The sequence below is a fragment of the Lissotriton vulgaris genome, chromosome 1_1 (genome assembly GCF_964263255.1).
Source record: "Lissotriton vulgaris chromosome 1_1, aLisVul1.2, whole genome shotgun sequence".
Classification (NCBI taxonomy): domain Eukaryota; kingdom Metazoa; phylum Chordata; class Amphibia; order Caudata; family Salamandridae; genus Lissotriton; species Lissotriton vulgaris.
In genome coordinates, this window is record NC_141685.1 from 491,975,048 (window position 1) to 492,001,397 (window position 26,350).

At 43.2% G+C, this 26,350-nt stretch overlaps 1 long non-coding RNA gene across 1 annotated transcript in view; it reads left to right on the forward strand.

Moving 5' to 3' along the window:
• Positions 1-25,736, forward strand: part of LOC147747392 (uncharacterized) — a 50,498-nt gene extending 24,762 nt beyond the window's left edge. The window contains exons 5-6 of the long non-coding RNA XR_015299468.1: positions 11,645-11,729; positions 25,228-25,736. This is a non-coding gene — a long non-coding RNA (uncharacterized LOC147747392). The remainder of the gene's footprint in view (positions 1-11,644; positions 11,730-25,227) is intronic.
• Positions 25,737-26,350: the final 614 nt, after the last annotated feature.

Below are 26,350 nucleotides of genomic sequence, written 5' to 3' on the forward strand. Positions count from 1 at the left end.
ACAGAAGGTGGTGTGCATTTTCCTGATTTTAAATTATATCACTCAGGCATTTCTAATTTCGTCAGTTTTTTGCCTTAACTTATGACTTTGCTGATAACCCTATCCCTCGTCGGATTGTTTTTAAACGTTCCCTATTAAAAGATTTTTATTTTCGAAACATAATGTATATGTCTAATTGTGCTTTCATATCAGATAATCCTATCCTAAAATATTCCCAACAATTATTATATAATATTTTGTCTGATGGTCTTGATCCATACCAATGTGTTTTGTCCTCTACTGTTTGGTATAATAAATTGATTAGATGTAGACGTACATTGTTTTATTACAAACATTGGAAGGAGAAGAGAATCATATTTATTCATCAGTTGATTCTGCATACTTCTGTTTTTCCCTTCTCCCAATTGCAGTTGCAGTTTAACTTGCCCACCTAATTTCTTTCTGAGTACCTCTTATTATCAACTGCTTTGCAGTCCTGTTTAACAGCTAATGATTTTCCATTAGCTTCTCCCTCACTTATTCCACCCACACCGATATCTGGTGTTTCTCAGGACCATAGGCCTAAAGCTGCTTCTATTTATAAGATTTTGTTATTGGCTTTTACTGAGCGTTCTAATTCTCATACCTAAATACTCTGGGAAACGGACTTATCTTTATCACTTTCTATTCCTTCATGGGATAAATTCTGGCTTAAGTTATTTAAAACTTCTATTGCCGCCCGCATCAACCAATCCATATAGTTTATTTATAGTAGAGATGTTATCACTCCTGCATGTATATCCAAGTTTTCCCGTACTTCCTCTTCCCTTTGTTGGTCCTGTTCTGCGACCACTGGGACTTTAATTCAACAATTATATGAATGCTCTAATATATTGAAGTTTTGGCAATCTATTTGGTCAAAATGTATGAAAATATTTCAATGTAATATTCCATTATCAATGCAAAATGTTTTTCTAGATTCCACCTCACCTACTTTGGATGTTTATTTTCCTATTTCTTTATTGTTTGATGTTTTTATTGCTCTAGCATTCAAAGTGATTTTGTATTGCCAGAAAGATAACTCTAAATTATCATCGTTAATTTGGTGGAATTATATTTGTGATGAACAGAGAATTGCTAATGTCTGTTCTCTTTCCGTATCTCAGAAAATTAAATTTGACCTATTGTGGTTATCTTTTACTTTTTAACTTTCTAAATATGCACCTGCAACTTAGGGGCCGATTCCGATGTCCGACAGACTCAGGTCCATCTGACATCGGTCAGGAGCCGTAACCGTTGTGGTTGGTTATGGCTCTGCAAGTACGATACGACCAAACCCTGTTTGGTCGCACTCGTATACTTCACAATGGGAGCATGCATTCCGAGTTGAATGCATTCCTCTATTGTGAAATGCAGGGGTGCAGTTCATCCCTGCACCCTGTGGCCGGCACCTAAGGTGCCTGCTACCGGGTGCAGGGATCAATGGAGGGGAACCATAGATGCCCCCAGGCCCTCACACCGATGGGAGCCCTGCTGTAGGCCCCCTGAGACAGTTTCCGACTGCCTTTTCGTGCCGGACACACCGGCACGAAAAGGCAGTGAAAAACTGCCATCGTACTCCCTCGATTGTAAACACAGGACCCGGTAGAGTACTGAAGGATTTCCGGATGGCAGACAGAAATCCGAGTCAGATTCCATTCCGACCGAGCCCATCGGAATGGCTCGGTCGAAAAGGAATCTGGCCGACATGTTCTGATTCGGTCGGAGGGGCTCTGAACATGGTTCAGAGCCCTTCCGACCGGAATCGGAATCGGCCCCTAGGTTTTTATCTTATTTTTATTCTTTCCATTTTCTATATTCTTTATATATTTTACAACTCTTTTCTCTCTCTCTTTCTCTTTTGCTTTCTTTTCCTCTTTTTTCCCCTCTTTTTCTTTTTTCTTTTAAATTATTTGCTCATGTTTTCTCCTTATACATTAATTTTTATATTTTATACACAATGTGTTCATATGCTTGATAATGTATTTCTTTTTTCTTATCTGAAAACTTAATAAAAATTATCAAACAAAAAAAAGGAGTGAGAGAGAGGAACAGAAAGGCAGAAAGGTAGAGACTAGGAGAGAAACCCAAATAAAAATAATAAATCAGAGAGAAAGGGATGGAAAAGGAAGAGATATAGAGACAAGGAGAAAAAATGGAATGGAAATGTGCTAATGGAAATATGAACTAAAGAGAGATAGATAGAGAAAATGGTAGACAAAATGAAAATCTCAAGAAGCTCATGAAAATGGTGACTCTTGTATTTGTTTGAGGGAGAGTGTGGCTTGTCATTTGAAGTAGTAGCTTTCTGTACCAAGGTTCTTCTAGGCCATATCAGTCCCAAACATTGGAATTTCTACAGGACAAAGCCCTTAAACTCGGGTGCTTTAGCATATGAGTCACTACAGGCGGTCACTCTTTATCTCAAACACCCTTACCCAAAGGACCTTCGGATGCTATGAAGAAATTTTCGGGTGTGTCTTGTCATTTGAAGAACCCCTCTAACAGTGTGAAACTGCAGAGCCTCCACAGGAATCACCCCTAATATACATAATTTTTAGCATTTTTTAAAAATTATGTATGTTTTAGTTTACTTTTAAATATGTATTATTCAAATCACATACTTTTTTCCATTTTGGCTGAGTTTTGAGAAACTGTTTTATTTAAAATATAAGTTTATATATTTAATATAAAAATAGAGTATAAACCAAACTTAATATTTCTAGCCATGTTAAAGGTGTCTATATTTAAACATGTACCTGAGTGCAATTTGTTTGAAATATGTCCATCTAATGTGTGTGAACCTATAACAGTGACACATTGTGCTCATATTTTGCAGATATTTCCATTAGCCAAGGCTGGAAAGATTGAGAAGGGTACACCAACTTAATGAACCTGTGTACAAATAAACCTGTATCTAGAAACTATGTAGGAAAAATACAGATAATTAGGAGCACAGGCTGAACAATAAAACTATTGAGACTTTGGCACAATAATTGTAATTTGAACTTTTGCCAAACATCTGAATACAGGCTGACATCACACCTATTATGAAGCAAATAGCTGTGTTACAAATACACACTACTGGTTCATTCCAGAACACAGGTAGTGAATTCAAGGGGATGGCTCAGCAAACTTTTTCACCTGTACTCAGCCAGGTCCTTAAACAATTCCAAGGCTAAACATTGAATAATATCAAGGATGAATTCTATAGACTGGGAGACACCGCACATGTTATTGGTGATGAAGATGGAACCTTTATTACATTGGTGCCACCTCATTACCAAGAGCAAATGTACCAAAATTGAGAACATTTGTACTCCATCAATGTGTGTGTGGATTGTATAGCAATTCACAACTCAATGGTGTGGGAAAGAATTCCAGGTTCCAACCATGTCTCGCTGGTACTGCAGAACAGTTACATACCATGTAATCGAGACCCTTCCAAACATCATTCCATTTGTGTTTACTATAGTGATGATATTTTTCAGAGAACTCGGCTTATTTGCTTTTGTGATTATATTTTTCTGGGGACCCAGATGATCAAAATCATGCTTGGCTTTTAACCCCTCAGAGATATCTAACAATAACAGGAAACTCTGCTTCATTGAGGCTCATATGTGAGCAAAATGTCCTGTAGATTGAGCTTTTGGGCTCCTAGAGGCCCAATGCAGATTCATGACAAAGCAGAGGGGAACTCCTATATTCTCCTTCAAGGACTGTAAGATTGTTGTGTTATGTTGTATGCTTCAGAAAACAGCCCGCAGAGAAACATTCCTTTTATCCCTGATGACGATTGCTAGTGGAAACCCTACTGATCTCATCTGGGAATTCATTGAAAACATATTTGCCTGATGGTAAGTGACTATAAAGAAACAATCATTGTTGTTTTCTTCCCCCTTATTTTTTTTTTCCTTCCTTTTCTCTTTTTTTTCTTAATTTTCTCCCTCTTTTCTTTTTTTTCTTTTTTTTCCTTTTCTTCCTTCCCTTTTTTTTCTCTTTTTTATTTAAACACTTGCCCGCCACCTAATATTCAATACTTAAGAACTCATGATTCTTTGTGCGACTGACTACAGACTGTCAACCATCTGACAAGTTATTAACCTGGGCTAAAGAACCTAGGCTAAAAAAGAAATTATTAGAGCTAATTGTAGGTTTGTGAATTTGTCGAATTTGACAAAAAAAGAACCAAGGATACGGCGAGGTAGCCTAAAGAGAAAACAGATAGAGAGAAAAAGAGAGTACTACTGCCCATACTCAGCAAAAAATCATCTGCAGCCTGTACTGATCTTATGTTATGCATAGTGTTCTTGTACATAACTCTTAAAGCCGCAGGGAAGACTAGTTGAGCGACGGCTCCTTGACTCCTGAAAGCATCCAACCTTTTGCCAAGCTCCCACTGTCTATCAAGCGTAACTCTCGAAAGATCAGATCTGATCTGAAAATTGAACCCCTTGGCGTTTACCACTTTCTGCTTCAATGCGATATTTAGAATCGTTTCTTTTAGGGAGTATGTGAGAAAATTAACCAGGATTTTCCTAGGCTTAGTTCTCTGAGAGTTTCTCCGAAATGGCTCTCTGTGAATGCGTTGAATATCAGCAGCTATTTCTTGTTCTGACAAATCGAGCCGTAGTGCTTCTTTCAAGAGAGAAACAATGAATTGCTTGATGTCTGAACCCTCTTTCTCCTCCGGTATATTCAAAACTCGAAGATTATTCCTGCAGGCATGATTTTCCAACGTCTCCAGCCTTTCGGTCAAACTCTGATTCTCTTGTCTAAGGTTCCTTAGTTCTGCTTTTGTTGCACTTAGATTAATATTAACTTCTGTAACGGAATCTTCAAGAGTCTCTGTCCTAGTTGTGAGAGCACCAAGTTTGCTATCTAATGACTGACAATAGGATCGAATATCGGCTTGATTTGATGCAGAAGTCTCAAACCCCTTTTTAATATCTGTGGCCAGGGTCGCAAACATTGACTGGAAAGAGGCCTGTAGTGTAGAAACCAAATCTCAATTCAGAGCCCGTGTGGTATCATTAGGTAAACTAGGATCTCCCCTACTATCAATAGAAGATATTGTGCCTGATTCCTCGAGAACTGACTGTAAGCTAAGGCTGGACGCTACATTCGGTGGCGCTAGCGGGAGTGGGGATGCCAGCGGAGCGAACAGTACCAACGAAGGCGCTGTTTTCTCTAAATTGATAACATTTAGGTGGTCTGTAGGATTCGATTGACCTAATTCTCCAGACTTATAGGAGCGTGATGGATCCAAATGGTAGTCCAAATCTTTCTTGTGTATATTATCAATATTACCATTCTTCACGGTGGTACTATCGTTTATGGATTTGGCAGTGGCAGTGGCAGAAGTACTGGTTTCATTCAAGACCACAACGGCTTCCAGAAAGGGATCTGGAGAAGGGGCATTCGTTCCAGCACCAGCCATCTCCCTAGAAATATGCTCAGAAACAAGAACATTCGTTCCTACCATTTCCTTTATAGTATGCTCCTCCACATGTTTAGCAGCCATCAGTAGCTCCGGAGAAGTAGCCCCTACCTCCTGGTTTAAACGAGGGGAGCAAAAATTGCTTGCCAAGAGCACCACTTGAGGGACCACTTTAAAGTAAGAGCGCAATGAAGGGGTAATTTTTTTTGAAGTGGTAGTGGAATTCTTTGATTTATTTTTTGTAGACTTGGGAGTATAGGAGCATTTTGCCTTTACCTGACCAGTTAGATAGGTCGACAACTTTATTTTCTCCGTACCCTCCGCAATAACAGCAGCAGTGATATTAGACTCTGAAGTGGAGTGGGTGACTATGCCTTCCGCATTCAAGCCCTCATTCCGAACACCAGCAAAAGCCACCCCACTCAGGACGTTATGATTTATCACACCAGAAGAGGGAAACTTATTTATATTTTTAGTTTCAGCTTTATGAAAAAACGCCTTATTAGTTTCTTTCTTGCTATCAACTGTGCGTTTCCTTCTCAACCTCCCTTTCTCTTTCCCTTTACCACTGCGCTCCTGGAAAACCTCCTCAGTACACAGTGATATGCCTACAGAATTCAAAGTAGCAGAGTCTTCCCCACTGACCCTTTCAGTGCTATCAATGCTAGTATCACTGGCTTGCTTCTTTCTCTGATGTCTGCGCTGACGTCGCTGCCAAGCTAGAGAACGTTTCTCCGCAAACTCTCCCTCCTCCTCCTCCTCGTGCAGCTCTGGCTGTGCTTTTATCTGTGCCTTTGCAGCCCCCACCGCACCATGCTGCCCCAAAAAAATACCTCGTATTCGGCGTCCTCTCCGGAGCTCCAGGGCGGCCAATGACCAAATCCAGCCACTCGCTAAGAGATGCGAGGGCTCGAATGCTGGCAGACTTACTGACACTGAACGCTGTGATTTCTGCTCTCGCTCTCTGGGTGTGCTCGTAGCATGAGAGGTTGCTGCCTCCCTAGAGGACGCCGCATACACTGCTGCTGCCGCTGCGGGCTCCGAGTTTGCCTCCTCCCCCAAACACACGAGAGGCGGAGGTGAAGGTATAGCGGTATGGCGGTATGACGGAGAAATGCTGATGCCGAGGTCTTGCCTGTCAAACTACTTCTGCAAGCTCGTAATTCAAACGCGGCTCTCCGTGGTGTAGTGAGACGACATAGGAAATCCAGCCTGCAGAGGTTTCTTCACTCGATCCGGTCCGAACCTAGAAACTGCAGGAGTCCGTGGGCGGAGTACTGCTGCGGCTCAGCCGGCCGCCGCCATGTTTCCCCCACCACAGACTATCAGTACTGACTGGCTGAAAACAACATAGATATACATATATAAAATAACAAAGAATATATATATATATATTCTTCTTGTTTAATCCTGTCAATCTAGGTGATATATACTCACTTGTGGGCTTAAGTTCAGGTTGTTACAGTATCTTTTTAGCCCCATTTAGGTCTTCTCTCTTTCCTGCCCTTATGTTTCTTCTTGTTTATTTCTTCACATAATTAGTAGATGGTTGATATCTGCAGGGGTCCACAGCGGAGTGCTATCTTTCTGGGCTTCCAGATAGATTGTGTGGGGGTTTCCCGTGGGTGGGGGGCATGGGCTGGGTGGGGGGTTAGGGGGGGGGGGGGGAAAGCAAAAAAAAAGTCCTCTTAAACGTCCTTTACAGCACTCTCTAGAAAAAAACGAAAGGGGTCGATTGATTTATAGTTTTCTCTTTGGAGTTTGGCAGTATTGGTTTTTGAGTTATATGATATTTCTTTCTTGTCGTAATGCATAATTTACGTATTTTGTCCTGGAACACTAATGGTCTTCGCACCTCACTGAGAAGAAATAATATTATGCAATATCTATGAGATTCGGCTGCACAGGTATTAGTGCTCCAGGAGACACATCTTGCAGAAACGGAAATGCAAAACCTGTTAAGCAAGAATAGATGGATAGATTTTGGAGTTATAACATCTCAAACCTCTCACATCAGGGGGGTGGCCATTCTTTTTAAAAAGTCTATCAAGGCTAGGCTAGTTACCAAACAGGTAGATCCGTATGGTCGATGGGCAATAGCTTCTGTTATTATTTCGGGCTCACCATTCACTATAGTAGGTTACTATGGTCCAAACCAAGACGATCCATCAGTATTGGTATTTCTCTTCGCAGAACTATATGCATTTTCAGAGCCGGTTATCCTAGCAGGAGACTTTAATATTGTTCTAGATCCATTATTAGATAAGTCACCTACTAACAGGGCTATAACTTTATCCAAGACTAGGACGTTTTTACTAAATAATATGAAAACTTTGAACTATATTGACATATGGAGGACTCCACATGGGTCTCAGAAGGGGGTCACTTTTAAAAATTATAAATTTCATCACCAGTCTCGGATAGACTTCATTCTGATTAGTCAAAATTTAGTTAAATACGTAAAATCAGTTTGTCATTTACCTTTCCATCTCTCAGACCACACTGCCATCTTGCTTGAGCTTGAGGTTCTATCCAGGCCCTCATTAAAATACTGGTCGTTCGATAGATCAATACTTTTCTCCTCTGACATCTCTGAGGCATTAAATCAGGAAGTTAATCTCTTTTGGGAGTTTAACCAGGGGTCTGCGCCACCTGGAATAACATGGGACGCATTCAAAGCAACCGTAAGGGGCTATATAACTAATATATCAGCATATAAAAATAAGATTTATAGGGAAGCAGTAACCTTGCTGGAATTGGAGATAGCAAAACTTCAAGAAGAGATTACCAGGTATTTAACATCAATAGGGTCCGCACCTGCTGGGATGCAAGAGAAATTAACAGTTCTAAAAGGAGATCTTTCCTCAGTCTTGAGTGCACGGGTCTTAGAGAGATAGGAGGCTAGTAGACTGGCCCACTTCGAATATGGGGAAGGTGCTGGTAAGCTCCTTGCCTGGAAGTCAAAGACTGATAGGGCCCGAAATAATATTAGTGCCATTAGTAAAGATGGCATATTACATTCTACAGATGAGGGAATTAGTGGCGCTTTTAGGAGTTTCTTCAGTGAGATATATCAAGAAGATAGTTTGGTACAACCCACTCAAGCAAGGGACTGGCTATCTAGGATCGCTTTACCGGCTTTAACCCCTGAACATTTGGGAATTTTAGATGGCCCTATTACATCGGAGGAAATTAGCCTTGCCATCTCGAAAAGTAAAAAAGGCAAAGCAGCAGGACCAGATGGGTTACCCTCGGAATTATATAAAGTAATATGTCCAACTATTCTTCCCTACCTAACAAATCTGTTCAACAACATCTTATTAGAAGGTGCCCTACCTCCTGCTTCTTGGGACAGGGCCTCCATAACCCTGATTTTAAAGCCTGGCAAACCTGCATCCAATTGTGGGTCATATAGACCGATCTCAATTCTTAGTACGGACTATAAAATCTTTGCAGCCGTACTTGCGAATAGATTGAGTGGTGTATCAAATAACATCTTGCATATGGATCAGAAAGGTTTTGTGAAAGGGAGACAACTGCCTGAACTGACGTATGACCTCATTGGTGCAATAGATATGGCCACTTCAGCATCACTTCCTCTAGCAGTTTTCACCCTGGATGCCACCAAAGCCTTTGATAGGGTAAATTGGGTGTATTTAGAAGAAGTGTTAAAAAAGTTCAATCTGGGAGACAATTTTAGACAAGCAATAAAACTATTATATAAAAATCCTTCTGCTTCATTACTGGTTAACGGGGAGCTCACGGAGCCATTTAATATTTCACGAGGAACCCGTCAAGGGTGTCCCCTCTCACCACTTTTATTTGATTTATATATCGAGCCTTTTGCTCAACTAATTCGAGACAATACTAATATAAAACCGTTTATTTTTGAAGGTTGGGAGCGGAAAGTCTCACTATACGCGGACGATGTTCTTATTTTTTCGTCTGAGTTAAGTTCTGCTTTCCCTACGGTCATATCTATTGCAGAAGAGTTTGGGGCAATATCCGGTTATGAAGTGAATGCATCCAAAACCGATATTATGATTTGGAATCAACCTGCTCCGGTTGTAGGAGTACAGCCAAGTGCTACTCTTAGGTATCTAGGCCTAAATATCTACACGGATATTAATAAGATTGCCCCGTTAAATTTTGCCCGAGTGGCTAAGGAAGCTCGAAGATTGTTGAGATCATGGTCAGCTCTTCCTATTTCCCTGATAGGTAGATCTAATTTGGTCAAAATGACCATTTTACCCAAGATTATGTTTTTGTTCAACACTACCCCTCTTTTCTTTGATCCATCTCTGATTGCCAAACTTCAAACGGAATTAAATAGATTCATTTGGAATAGCCGTACGCCCAGGTTATCCTGGAAGAAGATCAGACGGCGTCGAGAAAAAGGAGGCCTTGCAGCACCAGAGGTCCAGATATACAGCTGGGCTTTCCAATTTTCCCATATTAGGATGCTTTTAAAGACCCCTAACAATGTAGGGAGCGGCAATTTATTCGTAGCACTTCTCAAAGGGGAAAAAATTGGACCAACACATTTTTTGTTAAAATTTGGAGACCCAAAATACTTTAAAAAGGTTAAGTTAAAGGTGCTGAGGGACTTAGCTAGAACATGGACAAATCTAAGACGTTCACTTAATATGGATTATTACCAGAGTCGGGCCCCGCTATGGGACTCGCCAGGTGCTCCATCTTGGCTTTTGGACAGTTTAGCCCTCCCAGTTAGAGAGGCTGGGATCTCAGCTTGGGGGTACTTGTTTGTTGATGGAGTATTACTCCCATGGGAGACCTTGAGCTCAAAAATAGGAACTCGCTTTTCACGTTTTAAATATCTTCAAATCCAGAGCTGGTCTCAAGCTTACAGTCTAGGAAGGGGTAGGCATAAATTAGGGGCTGATCATAATCTAGTTTCCTACATGATGGACAAACCTCCATTTAAAAAAGAGATAACATTTTGGTATAACCTTATACTAGATGAGATTGATGGCGAATTTCTGCTTCCCCACTCCCTTTGGGAAACATATATACCTAATACTGATCTAGAGGGACTGTGGCTCAAATCTTTCAAGATTCTGAGGGAGACTGTAAAACCTTCCTGGCTTCGTCCGAACCACTTGATGACACTGCATAGAGCGTACTATTCTCCACTACGTTTATCAAAGTTGACCAATAATGCTCAGGTCGCGTGCCCTAGATGTTGTTTATTAGCAGCATCAGATGTACACATGTTCATTGAGTGTCCCTATATAACATCTTTTTGGAACGAAATCTGTGCCTCCCTTTCACTAGCAATTGATTTACAAGTTAGTCCTTGCCCCACGTTAGTTTTCTTTGGTATTATACCCGAGATTGAAGGTATAAGTAAAAAACTGGTCTTTTATAGCTGTTTATTAGCTAGAAGAGAAATTTGTAAACGCTGGAAGGACAAGACTCCTCCTCTCTATACAGACTGGCGAGCAGCAATGTTACAGATGTCCAAATTAGATCTGGCCAGAGAAGGCAACCAACACAAGAGGAGATTTTGGTTACTTTTGAACTGGTAACTATAGGCCAGAACATCGTGGGGTTTTTTTTTTCCCCAAGTCCTATGATTGTGCTGCTTGGATGGATCATTTGTTCTTTTGATCCCTTTTTGCTTTACATACCCAATATATGCGCCTCCGGCTATAAAATGGGTTGTACATAGCAGTTCACTAACCCTGTTGGTTCCATTGGATGAGGACAAGGTTGGGATGCGTGGCACTGTGGGATATGCTGTCAAGTACCATCCAAATCCCCCCCAGTTTATCTGGGCCAGTGCCTCAGTCATCTTCTATACTTCTTTGTCTCTACATGGTTTCCAAGGGCGAATATGAGGACAATAAAAAAAAAAAAAGAAACAATCATTTGTTTACATTCCATTTGGACTTGCCTTCTATTATTTTGTTTGCTACAAATTCTCATATCTATCATTTGAGATTGTTTTTTCTTCATTATTTCTAAAGGGGTTTTTGTTTGCTATTTATTTTGAAAGTAGACAAATATATTAGCAATATCTTGCATATATTAGTTACCATTTAATATGAGAATTTATGTTTTTCAGCTGATGATGTTTGCTTAACACCATTTGTATAAAAATAACAAATTGACAATTGAATATTAGTCCCAAACTGATTAATATTTCTGCTTAATCCTTTCTAGGTCATGGTATCCTGTCACCTGCTAGGGTACTAGCAAGCCATAGGTGGATACTTTGGAGTGTTGCACAGATACTGGTTTAAGCAAGGTCGGCGGTGCAGATTGTCAGTACACTCTCTCTCAGTAACAGAGTGATGCCAGTATAAATTAGTTTTCTCAGATGTATCTGACACATGTGGTGTGTGTTCCAAAATCTAGAACTCAGCATTGATTTTGTCAGTTGTAGCATCTCTGTGAAAATGTGTTGTAGTGAATGTATGTGCCTTACCATAATGTCTGTGTAAAGTATGAGGTCATCCCAATGAGAAGCTGAAGACTACTATTTTTGTTGCTAGCGTATCCGAAGGACCATTTGGGACTGAAAAGAAATCCTGACTTTATGACAATAATAATAATAATAATAATAATAATAATAATAATAATAATAATAATAATAATAGTCATTTATTGAGTTCGAACAGCTTCCTCCAAGGAGGTGTCCGGGCGCTAGTGCGATAAGTGACGCACCGGAGACAGGCAACAATCAAGGCATATCACAGGTTAAAGAGCCAGGTTTTAACTGCCTTCCTAAATTGTGTTTCAGAAGAGATCTGACGCAAGTAATTAGGGAGGGAGTTTGGACCCTCCAAACATAAAGGTTCTGCTGCCCAGCCGGGTTTTCTTCACTCTTGGAGTGCAGAGTAGTTTCTGAGAGCTGGATCTCAAAGCACGCGGCTGCATGTAGACACCCAGCCTCTGTTTCAGATACAAAGGGCACGATCCATGAAATGCCCGAAAGGCAAGGGTCAAGGACTTAAATTTGATTCTCTTGGCTAATGGAAGCCAGAGTAGTTCTCTAATATGCAGAGACATGCGTTGCCGAAAAGGAACACATTTCATTAATCTCGCTGCCGCATTTAGGACCATTTGGAGGTTCTTAACAAGGTAGGCCGGTAAGCCGATATAAAGGACGTTCGCGTAGTCCAGGCGGGCAGTGACTGTGGCATGGACTATGATCCGGCAACAGCTCTGAGGCAACAGGTGTATATATTTGCACAGGTTTCTCAAGCTACTGACGCAGGCAGCTGAGACCTGCTGAATTTGGGCAGAGAAGGTTAAATAAGCCTGCCATTTTACTCCCAGATTTTTAGCATAGCCCGCTGGTACAGGTGGCGATCCTATTTCCTCAGGCCACCACAGGTCTGCGGGCGTATGATGCGTTCCACCAAGGAACACCACTTGAGTTTTATCAGCATTCAAGGGCGAGGCTGGCCGAGCGGAGGCTGCGGGTGGGGGTGTAGAAGCTGAGTCGGTCGTTGAGGTATGTGGGTCCGGTGTTTTGTAGCCCTTTGTGTGCGTGGATGAGGAGTTTGAAGGTGATCCTCTTGCTGACGGGGAGCCAGTGTAGGCCTCTCAGATGGGGTGTGATGTGGTTGCATCGGGGGACATCGAGGATCAGTCGTGCCGAGGTGTTCTGGGTTCATTGTAGTCGTCACAGGAGCTTGGTTGTTGTTCCTAAGTAGAGGCCGTTCCCGTAGTCGAGTCTGCTGGTGACGAGGACATAGGTGACGGTTTTTCTCGTGTTGGGGGGGATCCATTTGAAGATTCTGCAGAGCATTCGGAGGGTGTTGAAGCAGGAGGCGGAGACGGCGATGACTTGCTTGGTCATGGAGAGGGCGGAGTTGAGGATGACCCCCCAGGTTGCGTGCGTGGTCGGTGGGTTCCGGGGCAGTGCCTAGCGATGTGGGCCACCAGGAGTCGTCCCAGGCTGATGGGGAGGGTCCGAGGATGAGGACCTCCGTCTTGTCTGAATTCAGCTTCAGTCTGCTGTCCTTCACCCAGTCAGTGATGGCCTTCATTCCTCTGTGGAGGTTGGCTTTGGCATTGAGGGGTGCTTCGGTGAGGATGGCAGACTGTGTCGAAGGCTGCTGATAGGTCTAGGAGGATGAGGGCGGCTGTTTCTCCTTTGTCCATCAGGATCCTGATGTCGTTGGTGGCGGTTATGAGGGCGGTCTTGGTGCTGTAGTTGCTGCGAAAACCGGGTTGGGAGGGGTCCAGTATGTTTTTGTCTTCAAGGTAGCGGGTTAGCTGTTTGTTGACGATCTCCTCTGTCACTTTTGCCGGGAAAGGGAGCAAAGAGATTGGCCGGAAGTTCTTGAGGTCCTTGGGGTCTGCCTTGGGTTTCTTCAGTAAGGTGTTGATCTCGGCATGCTTCCAGCTTTCCAGGAAGGTTGCTGTCTCGAAGGGAATGTTGAATGCTTTCCGGAGGTGGGTCGTGATGGTTGTGCTGGCTTTGTTGAACACCTGGTGAAGGCAGGGGTCCGAAGTGGATGGAGTTAATGGTTTTGATGGTGTCTCCGGCGCTGACGGAGGACCAGGCGGTCAGGCGGCTGGTGCGGGTGCGGGTCGCGGGGGTGATAGTCTTGGTGGTGGGTGCGGGGGTGTTGGAGTTGAAGCTGTCGAGGATGTCGGTGATCATGCGGTGAAAGAAGGTGGCCAGGGAGTCGCACAGGACCTGTGGTGGAGGAATGTCATTGGTGTTGGAGCTGGGGTTGGAGAGTTCTTCCATGATGCTGAAGAGCTCTTTGGTGTTGGGTGCGTTGTTGTCTAGGTGGTCCTTGAAGGCGGTCCTCTTGGTGGTCATGATGAGTTGGTGGTGTCTGCAGGTGGCGTTCTTGTGGGCTGTGAGACTGTCTGGCGTTCGGTCGTGGAGCCATTTCTTCTCCAGCTTCTGGCAGGTGCGCTTGGATGTCCGGAGGTCTTCGGTGAACCAGGCGGCTTTCTTGTTGGTGTGGTTGGTTGTGGAGATCTTGAGAGGGGCGAGGGCGTTGGCGCAGTCGTTGCTCCACTGTTTGAGGTTGGTCGCAGCGGTGTCGGCGTCAATGGGGTCTGCGGATGGTTTCAGGGTGAGGGTGGTTTGTCAGTTGGTCCTTGGAGACCTTGCCCCAACAGCGGCGTGGCAACTGTTGGGTGCGGTGGTGTGTGGTGGGTTTCTTGAAGGTGAAGTGGACGCATCTGTGGTCCGTCCAATGGGGTTCGGTGGTGTGGTTGAAGGAGATGTAGGGGCTTGCGGAGAAGATGGGGTCCAGCGTCTGTCCGGTGGCATGTGTGGGGGTCATCACGAGCTGTTTGAGTCCGAGGTTGGCAGATTGTCGATCAGGGTGGTGGAGTTGGCGTCGTTGTTGCTCTTGAGGTTGAAGTTAAGGTTCCCAAGGAGGATGTAGTCCGTGGAGGGGAGGGTGTGCGTGCTGATGAGGTCGGCGATGGTGTCGTTGAACTGTGGTCGTGGTCTGGGTGGTCTGTGGATGAGTGTTCCTCTGAGGGTCGTGTTGGGGTCGGTGTGGATCTGGAAGTGCATGTGTTCGGCAGTAGTGAGGGTGTCGTCGGTGTTGGTCGAGACTCTAAGGGTCTTTGTGGATGATGGCGATTCCCCTTCCAACTCCGTTGGCGCGGTCTCTGCGGGAGATCTTGTAGCCTTGTGGGATGGCTATGGTGATGTCTGGTGCTGAGGTGGCGCTCAGCCAGGTCTCCATCAGGAAGGCGACGTCGGGGGCGGTAGAGTCTAGGAGGTCCCAAAGTTCGATGACGTGCTTGCGAGCGGAGCGGGTGTTGAGGAGGATGCATCTGAGGTGGTTGGGTTCTCTGGTTGGTGGTTTGGCGGGCTGGATTCTGGTGAAGCTGCAGTTCCGGCAGGTGAAGGGCCCTTGGGTGTGCTTCGGGGTGGCCTGGTAGTAGGGGTGATCTCGTCCAGTGTCGAGTGCGTGGAGGGTGCTTGAGTCGAAGTGCACTCTGGCGTTGTGGCGGGCGCGGAGTCCAGGGGTTCTGGCGCTGGCTGCGGTCCATGCGCGGACGGACGCAGATGGGCTTGCCTTTGGCGCGTCCGCGCGACGCCCTCCATGAGAGGCGAAGTGAGAGGGAGGAGCAGCTGGGAGGCGGGAGCAGGTCGGCCAATGGGGACGGGACACAGAAGAAGGGGCGGGACCACAGTGTAGCAGCGGTGGGAAGCTGGGAGGGCACAGAGGGCAAGGGACGCAAAAGGGAAAGAAATGAATACAACTGAATAAAAATACACAGAAATACAGAAAACAGAAATGCAGGCAATACAGGTGCAAGTAAAGGAAGCTAAGACATCACCGGATCGCGAGCTCCTGGCAGCAGCAGCGGTGGGGCAGAGTCAGGGGTGCACTGGAGGAGCTGTGTGGTGTAGGAAGCGACCTGACCCGAGATCAGGGTCAGGGGTCGCACCGTCCGTGAATCCAATGCCACTCTAATTGAATCTGCTACCTCTAATAGCGCGGTCTCTGTGCTGAACTTACCTCAGAAATCGGATTGGGTATCATGCAGGATATTGTGGCTTTCGATGAAATCGGCCTATTGCCGCTGCACTATCTTTTCCAGCATTTTTGCTGGGGCTGGCAACAGAGAAATAGGTCTGTAATTGTTCAGATCCCCTGAATCCACATTGATTTTCTTTTCAAGGGGAAGTAGAGTAGCGTGTTTCCATAGATCAGGGAAGGTGACAGAGGAAAGGGAAGTGCTCCAAATTTTTGACAGCACATCGCTAGGGCAATTTGCCAACTCTTTCCACAGTTTGGGAGGGCATGGGTCTTCTAGCAAGCCAGACTTGCAGCCCTGGATCATAGTCAATTCTTCCTTCTGAGGGAAAGGGTATATTCAGAGAGGCATGGATGTTTCATAGCTACTGCTTTGGATTTAACCGTAGCAGTTGTAGCAGAAAAGGAATTGTAGACCTTGCTGCTTTCCATCATAAAAAAATTGAAATTCTCTCACACAGTGTCAGAGAGGATGCTGGGCTTTGATGACCAGCTTGCGAGGTTTGAGGAAGGAGTTGACCTTGAAAAAAACCTTGCCAGGTCTATTGGAGTTATCAATACACTTGGCAATGTGATCTCTCCTTGCCTCCTTCATGAGTTTATCCATAACCTTCAAGGATTTCTTGTAAGCCATTTTGCCAGAAGCATCATAATCCACCCTCTACTGTCGTTCCCAGCTCTTGCACTTGCTTTTCGTAGCCCTAAGTGACTCGGAAAACCATGGGGCTGAGGGAGATTTCCTCATGGATTTTGTCATTCTGGTTGGTGCTGTAGATTACACTGCAGCTGCAATCCAATTATGTAGGGCCAGAGTATCTACATTGGTAGGGTGTTAAAATATCGATTACAAAAATATAGCTGACATAAATATAGTTGTAAAAATATCGTTTACAAAAATATCGACACCCTATACTTAAACAGGTAAGTACATAAATATCTACTCAAAAATATCGTTGTAATTAATATAGATGTAAAAAATATCGACTTTTTAAATTAATTAAAATTACATAAAATAATAAATAAATATAAGTACTATTAACAAAATACATTACATTACTTTTATTTTTTAACTATTTAAAACAAATTAACTACAATTTTTCATTATAAACTTAATAAATGTGTACATATACATATATTTTACACATTACTTTATATAACAGCAATAATACATACATATAATTAAAATATACAATATATTATTAGTTAAAGCATTTGATAGCGTAGGTGTAAGAATTACTATTCCCACTCCAGAGGGTGCAACAGTAGGGAAAGCGTTGGATAGCGTAGGGGTAAAAATTACCATTCCCACTCCAGAGGGTGCAACAGTAGGGAAAGCGTTGGATAGCGTAGGGGTAAAAATTACTATTCCCACTCCAGAGGGTGCAACAGTAGGGAAAGCGTTGGATAGCGTAGGGGTAAAAATTACTATTCCCACTCCAGAGGGTGCAACAGTAGGGAAAGCGTTGGATAGCGTAGGGGTAAAAATTACTATTCCCACTCCAGAGCGTGCAACAGTAGGGAAAGCGTTGGATAGCGTAGGGGTAAAAATTACTATTCCCACTCCAGGGGGTGCAACAGTAGGGAAAGCGTTGGATAGCGTAGGGGTAAAAATTACTATTCCCACTCCAGAGGGTGCAACAGTAGGGAAAGGGTTGGATAGCGTAGAGGTCAATATTACTATTCCCACTCCAGGGGGTGCAACAGTAGGGAAAGCGTTGGATAGCGTAGGAGTAAAAATGACTATTCCCACTCCAGAAGGTGCAACAGTAGGGAAAGCGTTGGATAGCGTAGGGGTAAAAATTATTATTCCCACTCCAGAGGGTGCAACAGTAGGGAAAGCGTTGGATAGCGTAGGGGTAAAAATTACTATTCCCACTCCAGGGGGTGCAACAGTAGGTAAAGCTTTGGATAGCGTAGGAGTAAAAATTACTATTCCCACTCTAGAGGGTGCAACAGTAGGGAAAGCATTGGATAACGTAGGGGTAAAAATTACTAAATGTATTAAGTCATTTATAAAATAACAAATATTTATTTTTATTTATTTAATCATTAATTAAATAATTAATCAATTAAAATGTAATTAATTTACTACATTTTCACTAAAATATTCCAATACACACACCTAAAATTAATTAAAAAATTAACATAATTAATTACATAATTATTAATCAATTAACTAATTGAAATTAATTAACTAATATTTATTACACTATTTATATTCATTTAAAACATTAATTAATCTATTATTTTATTATATTTAAATTACTTCCCACCCTACTCCCCTATAAACCCACAACCCGCTACGGAACTATTAATACTCAATTCAACATAAAATACATTATTAACTAATAAAATACTACAAAATATACTACTTTGACTACAAATACTCATTAAAAACACTAAATTACTTATAATTATTTACAAAACGATATTTTTGTAAACTATGTTTTTGTAAACTATATTTATTACAACTATATTAATGTAATCGATATTACTTACCTGTCTGTCGATATTCTGGTCAGACTATATTTTTGTCATCGATATTTCTTCCTGTAGATATTTTTGCAGCGATATTTAGGTAAGTCGATATTTTTGCAACAATATTCCCGTTCTGTACCATCTACATTAGGGTCTAGAGATAGAGACGGATGGCTGGCTAACAAAATTGGGCTTACGCATTCAGCTGTCAGCTTCTTCCAGTTTCTCTTTAGAAAGTATCTGGCGCTCTCAGGCAAGTCGGGTTTTACCAGGTTGAACGAGAAAGAAATGAGAAATTGGTCTGACCAAACCACCTGCTTTATATCTTTACAATAGGTGTACTCATTATTTAACTTGCATTTTAAATGTTTTATTTTTTGTCATTATGCCTCATACAGCTTTTTATATTTTAGTCTGTACTTCTAAATGAAATATCTTCTCTGTATGCTTTTTATGTAGACAAATGTCTGCACATATTGTTTACAAGTCCACTTTTGCTGGGCTTTTAGATGTCTAATTCCTTTGTGTTAAAATGCAAATCTGACTAACAAAAACTGATGCTTTTGCACATAATGAGCTTTCATCTATTCTCTTTTCCTATTTGAGTTAAATGTTTATTCTGTGTGTAGACTAAATGAGTATCAAATATGTTAAAATGTAAGTGAAGTATCAATGGTTTAATAACAAAACAATATTACGTGTTCATAATTATATGAGAAATAGCTAATTTCAATCATTATATTTAATAATTTATTTATATATAATTAAAAAAAAATGTTAGCACCCCTCATCAGCAGATAATAACGACCCCTCGAAGGGGCCCCTGAAGCAGCCTGAGTGTTAACAAGAGTACAGAGGTGTAAAGACAGGTGGCTCCTTGGGCATCAGTGTCTCACTTTCCATGAAGCTGTCAATATTTCTGGGACTAAGTTGACAGCAGGTGGTGCTTGACCATGGTAAGCAACAACAGCAAAAAATTGATGGATAAAATGCTTGTATTAAACTCTGCCACAGGTAATCACTGAGGCCTGTTCCAGTGCATTGTTTTTCACCCACCATGCTACTGTAGACAAAGGCCTACCTTATGCAAATCAGTACCGACCCTGCACAACATAGAACCAGTCTGTTCTGAACTGCCAGGCATGCCCCCTCCAGAAGAGACCACAAGCAACTCCAGACCCTTTTCAACCCACCTAGGTCTTATCAAGGAGATATAGCTTGAGTCCTGTTGCACAATGACTCCAGTACCCACCTTTGGGCATATCCATTGTACATACGGTTTCAACTACAACAACAAGGTGATGGATGGAGTGCTTGAATTAATCTCAGCCACTGACGATCCCTCAGGCCGCAGTCCAGTACATTGTTTTCATTCACCATGCCACTGTAGGTGCCTTATGCAAATCAGTACCAGTCCCTGCTCCTCATGGAAATAGTCCATTCTATACCGACATGTGAGGTCTGCTCAGGAAGGGACCACAAGCAACCCCAGACCGGCTTCATGCTACCTAGGTCTCATCAATGAGATATAGCTTTAGTCCTGTAGCACAATGACCTCAGTACCCACATTTGGGAATATCCATTGCACTAAGGGCTTCAACAGCAACAGCAAGATTTAGGATGGGATGCCTGAATTAATCTCAGCCAGTGGCAATTTCTCAGGTCGCATTCCAGTCCATTGCTTTCACTCACAATGCCACTGTACACGCCTTCTGCAAATCTGTACCAGAACCTGCTCCTCATGAAAACAGTCCATTCTGTACTGACATGTGAGGCCTGCTCAAGAAGGGACCACAAGCAACCCCAGACTGGTGTTGACATACTTAGGTCTCATCACTGAGGTACAGATTGAGGTCAGTAGCACAGTGAGCCAGGTGTCCCATGCACACTGTGCCACTAAATTCATGCTATACCCGAATAATGAATCCCAATAGGGCAAAAACGTCTTAGGTTGCTTGTGTTCCAGTTTATGGAGCACATGCCAGGCCGTAGGGGCTTGTATGTGGTGCGTAAACAATCACATGTGTCATGAAGAATTTCATGGTAAATCAATGTTGTTAATTGCTGGAAAATCTGTAACTTATTTATTTATTTTTATTTATTTATTTGAGCTTATACCGCGCGCAGCTACCCACAATGGGTTTCCCGGCGCTAGGGATAGACTGTAGAAGAAGGAGGCAGCTTCACCTGGCAGAGCCACAGCAGACTATTAGGCGCGTTGAGTAAAAAGCAATGTCTTTAAGGCCTTGCGGAAGCGGAACAAGTTTGTCTCTAATTTTAGGTCCAGTGGGAGGGAGTTCCAATATTTGGGGCCCAGAGTAGAAAAGGAACGACCTCCCATTTTTGTCAGCTTCCACCTTGGCATAGTGAAATTACCCATGTCCGATGACCTAAGTGGACGCAGGGGTCTGTATGGAGTTATCAGCCTTTGAAGGTAGGCTGGGGCACTACCCTGTTTGACCTTGAACATATAGCATAATGCCTTAAATTTGATACGTTCAGGGATACTCAACCAATGTAGGTCACGCAAGGCGGCCTTAGCTGAAATGCGTCTGGGGATGTTTTTTAGCAGGCGAGCCGCCGCATTTTGCACTACCTGCAATACATGTAAGGTGGCTTTATCTGCGCCCAGGTAAAGGATGTTGCCATAGTCCAGGCGAGATGTTACAAGTGCCTGGACCACTGTTCTGCGGGAGGATAGTGGGAGCATCCACAAGATCTTATGGAGCCACCGCAGCGTTGAAAAACAGATGGCCGCGACCTTAGTGGCCTGTTGTTTCATAGTTAACCTGTCGTCAATAATGACGCCCAGGTTACGGACTGCGATGGAGGGAGTAGGCGCAGTGCCCAGTTCGGTGGGCCAATGGTGAGGACCCCAAAGATGTTTATTCCGACCCAAGATGACCACCTCGGTCTTCTCCCCGTTCAGTTTGAGACAGTTTCTCCGCATCCAGTCAGCCACAAGAGTGAGGCCTGACTTGAGAGCGGAGATGTTGTTCTCGTCTCTGCCTGATAGGGAGAAGACTATCTGGGTGTCATCTGCGTAGGAAAACAGGGTCAGACCGGCCTGTTCAACAATGGATGCCAAGGGTTTAACGTAAATATTAAATAAAAGGGGGCTAAGGATAGAGCCTTGAGGAACGCCTCGGGTAGATGGACAAATGGTGGAAGCTGCTTTAGGAGAGAACACTTGAAAACTTCGGTCATTGAGGAAAGACACCAGCCAGGCCAAGGCCTGGCCACCTACACCTAGAGACTTCAGAGAGTTAATGAGGATGGAATGTGACAAGGTGTCGAACGCTGCGCTCAAATCCAACAGGATGAGCGCCATGGTGTTACCTTGGTCGACACCGTGCCTCAGACTCTCCGTTACCCCCAGGAGTGCTGTCTCAGTTGAATGCCTAGGCCTAAAGCCCGACTGAGAAGGATGGAGGAAAGCGGTGTTTTCGACCAGTTTAGAAAGCTGGGAATTTATGTGTCTCTCCAATATCTTCGAGAAGATTGGCAGCAAGGATATCGGGCGGAAGTTGGCAGGGTTGGAAGCATCAGCACCCAATTTTTTTAATAGAGGTACCACCATGGCATGTTTCCAGGATTGGGGGACCTGGGCCTCGCTCAAGGAAGTATTTTTTAATTTAATGAAAATGGGGTGGGTAAGGGGATCCAATTGTTTTAATATTTTGGCCGGGAGCACATCCAGTGGGGAACCAGATCGCACACTGTTTAGACAGGACACAAAGGAAGTAGCGTCTAGAGGCTGCCAGGTGGTAATTGCTGCATCAGTGGTGGTATTCACCAATTCCTGGATCGTATTAGGGGCGGAAAGAGTGGTATCAGACGGTGGAGAGAAATGATCGTAAATAAGATCCACTTTGTTTATAAAGTAATCCGCTAAGGACTGACACTGGGTGGCATCAAGAGCTGGAGGAGGGGGAGAAGAATTTGCACCGGTCAGTTTCTTTACAACAGAAAATAACACCTTAGGACAGTTTTGTGCATCAGTCACTGTTTTAGTAGTGTAGATCGCTTTAGCAGTTTTGCAGCTGTTATGGTACTTTTTTAAGGCTTCTTTGTATATGATTTTACGAGAAGGAGAATAGCCTTTTCTCCATTTACGTTCCAAGGTCTTATATTGTGAGCGGAGACTCTTAAGTTGTTCCGAGTACCATGGGGCTGGAGGATGGTGTGAAACTGTACACTTAGATGTCAAAGGCAACACCCGATTTACAGCATTGGTTAGCCAGAGTTCAGTGGCACTATTAAGAGCAGTGACTGATGCGTCAGTAGACGGGAGTATTTTAATCAGTAATTTATTGAGCTCAGGAATACTAACCTTCCCCCAATTCCGAGATGGCCTCGGTTTTACTGTAGCAGATCTTATTGCAGTTTCAACCATATCTAAGGAAAAAGGGACAGCTAAGTGATCGGACCAGGTGATTTGAAGAGCTTCGCGGGAACAATCAAGGGGCAGATTGGAAAAAATAGGATCAAGTAAGTGTCCAGCACAATGTGTAGGACCTGAGTTATGTAATTGAAGGTTAAGTGCTTCCATGGTAGCAAGAAGCTGTTTCCTATGAGGGCATTCATTATCATCTAGATGTATATTTAGGTCTCCCAAGATAGGAAAATTTGACGCTTTGAGCATAACTGGGGCTAAGAGGTCCGGTAGTGAGGTTATCCAAGTACTGGCTGTCCCTGGGGGACGATATACCAAGAGACCAGACAGCGTAAATTGGGGAGTTATGGACAGTTGAAATAGAGCAGACTCACAGTCTTGTTGGATGGTGTCAACCAGTTTACAAGTATATATGCTCTTGAAGATAATTGCAATTCCACCCCCCCTGCCAGAATTTCTATCCTGGTGAAGAATAGCATAATTGGAGGGAATGGCATCTGCAATATCCGGACCTGAGTAGTCCCTGAGCCAAGTCTCGGTCAGGAATATCGCGTCAGGTTGGTGTTCAACAAGGAAGTCATATATATTGTATCTATGTTGTGGCAGGGATCTACAATTTATACTCCAAAAGCGTAGCAGGGGTCGGGGGGAGGCTATCCTGGGGCTTGCCTGTCTAATTCGTCTCCCATGATGACACAGGGATCTGCACATGGTAGGGGTTTTTAAAGAGAAGTTGCAGTGAGGACAGCGAAACTTGGAAGGGGGAAATGGGTAGATGGAACAGTTAATATTGGGGGAGCCACGTAGTGCGGTATACACCTGTTACAACGCATTTGTTACAACGCACTACCGTTACAACGCGACTTTTACAACGCATACCATTACAACGCATTGCGCTGGGGGGCGCTCTAGGATAGGGAATAAGTATAATTTACTATCCAACACCTTCCCAAGGGTCCACGGGGACTGGAGTTAGAATAGTAAATTATACTTACCACTATCCAGCACCTCAAAGCGCTATGCGTTGTAATGGTATGCGTTGTAATGGTCGCGTTGTAACGGTAGGTAGTTGTAATAGTATGCGGAGTAACATGGTACATCCACGTAGTGCATATAGCTCATTAATGGTGTATGCAATAACCATGATGGAAATAATGGCCTTGCTTACCAAGAGAAGAGTGTGCCAGAGCCCAGAGCCCAGCCTAGCACGGACGAGCGCAGACGGGCTGGACTCTGGCGTGACTCCGGCGGGCATCCGGCGCGTCCGCAACGCGTCCGCTTACGCGGAGAGGCCCTTCCCTTTTTAAAGCTGTCTGGAGCGCGTCACGGCGCAGCCTGACCCAAGATGGCCGCTGTCCTGCCCTCGCCTCCCCGGGACCGACTCTCAGCGTCAATACTCAGCTGAGAGTGGCCCAAATGGCAGAGGGAGGTGAGGAGACAATTCCAGATGCAGCGCTAAATTAAAAACGAGCTAGAGGTAAAAAACCCCACAAATATAACTGCTCCTAAGTTTAAAAAAAACATTTTTAAACCAACAGAGTCACTCCTTACTTGTTCCATTGAGTTTTCCCCTTCATTCATTGCTATGGCTGCCTCATTTTCAACAATACTGCCATTGCAACCTAAGCTGCTACTGTTTCCTCCTGTTGAATTTTATCAAACACATAAACATGTGGATCGGAAACATTTGTCATTGAATTCGGTCTTTAACTACATTGAGAGTATCTTCATAGCAGCCATATTAACATAAAGGTTAAAACTCACTACGCCAATGTTTAAAGAGTTGCTAAAGAGTTGTGGAAAAAGTATTTTTTATCTGCACTTTGGCAGCAGAGTTTGAAATGGTTGATGAGACTTACTTTGCTGTGTCTCAGTAAACAACTGTTACAGCAAGAGACAGCAAACCCGTCAGCGTCACTGCTTTCTTCAACATTGTTTCTGTACATGTCAACCTGACCTACTTCATACAGATACAGGTTCTCTAATTGAACACTACATTTTCGATATAAAGTATCCATCATGTTGGTTTCACATTATCAGTGCTGTCAGTGTAAGGAAGACACTGAATCTCTGAAAATGACTTCAAAACTTTTTTGGGTAGGAAAACTAGGCCAAAACTAGTTCTAAGGATGGCTTTGCGCTTTCCATGTATGCTTAAACAGCTCAACTTGCCACAGGGCTCATAAGAACAAATTTCCCTGTGTGAAATCCTCTACAAACTAAAGCTGACATTTCAGTCGTGTTATATTTTGATGTAAGTATGAGGTGACATATGGAGCAACAGTAATGAAATTGTCTACCACAAATTGAATGTATCTATTTGCATTTCACATAGGCAAAATACCAGGGTTCTAAATTCTTAATTAGTTTGAAAGTCATCCTTTCTTCTTGTTTTACAGATTCTTCAAGATTTTCCAGAGAAGGTATATCTTACTGCAGGCATGAATATGTTCACTCATACTTTATAAAGAACAGGCCTTGAATCAAAAGAAACACACTGTGCTGTATTTCTCCTTAGTTCTGTATCTACACAACAGTACTTTCAATATTTGTAGCACTGGCTGCCTTATGCTTCTGTTGTGAGACTCATTTGGAATCTCACATGTAACATACTGCTTAATCAATGACAATACTAACTTAACTGTATACTGTCTGAATTAGGGTGCACATTTTACCCACAGTAATATGTGAACATGTGGAATACCCCTAGCTTAGTACTCTTTCCTCAACAAGTAGTTAATGACCTTGCATAGAGGACGATTTTTTTTAATATAAAAGATGCGAAGTATGAATTGAAACCTATGATGAAAGTACCTACAACATTTGCTTGAACCATGGAGCAACAATTTTAAAGTTAGTTCCAGCTATGTTTGAATGAGCTTTACCTTAGAAAGGTGTGAACCCTGTCACCCTATGTAAAGGCTTGTCGCCCACCTGGAAGGGTGCATGGCATTTAAACGTGAGGCATGTAATATTTTAAATTGACAGTTCTCACAGTGATTAGCCTCCAAAGGCTATTTTCACTATAATGAGGCTAGCCAGTTTATAGACAAACACTGGAAAGCAATTTTATATATTTAGTCTGCTATCTCAGGCTAGGGAGCAGCTAGAAAATAGTTCATAAATTGCTTTTAATAACAATAAAGCCAAACTGAACGGTGAAGTTGGATGTTGAAGAAAATTATCTTTTCCACGCGTGAATGTCCTGGAATAGGGGACTGCTCTTTGCACTGCCAACACCTTTACATTTTGGATTTAGTGACTGTGGGGCACTGTGCAATTTTTGCAGTAGAGCAGGAAGACGCCATTTTAATTGTGGCTAGGATTCCTACAGGATCTTTTACCCTATTGGTTATGGAGAGGCCAGTAGTTACCCCACCCACAATCTTAAGCCAGAAATAAATGTGGCACCCCAAGACACCTTCTTCAGAACACTACTGGCCCTGTGGAAGAACAAAAGAAGGACTGCACGGCAAAGACTGGACCTGCTTCCACTTGTACCCAGAAAAAAAGGTGAACTCC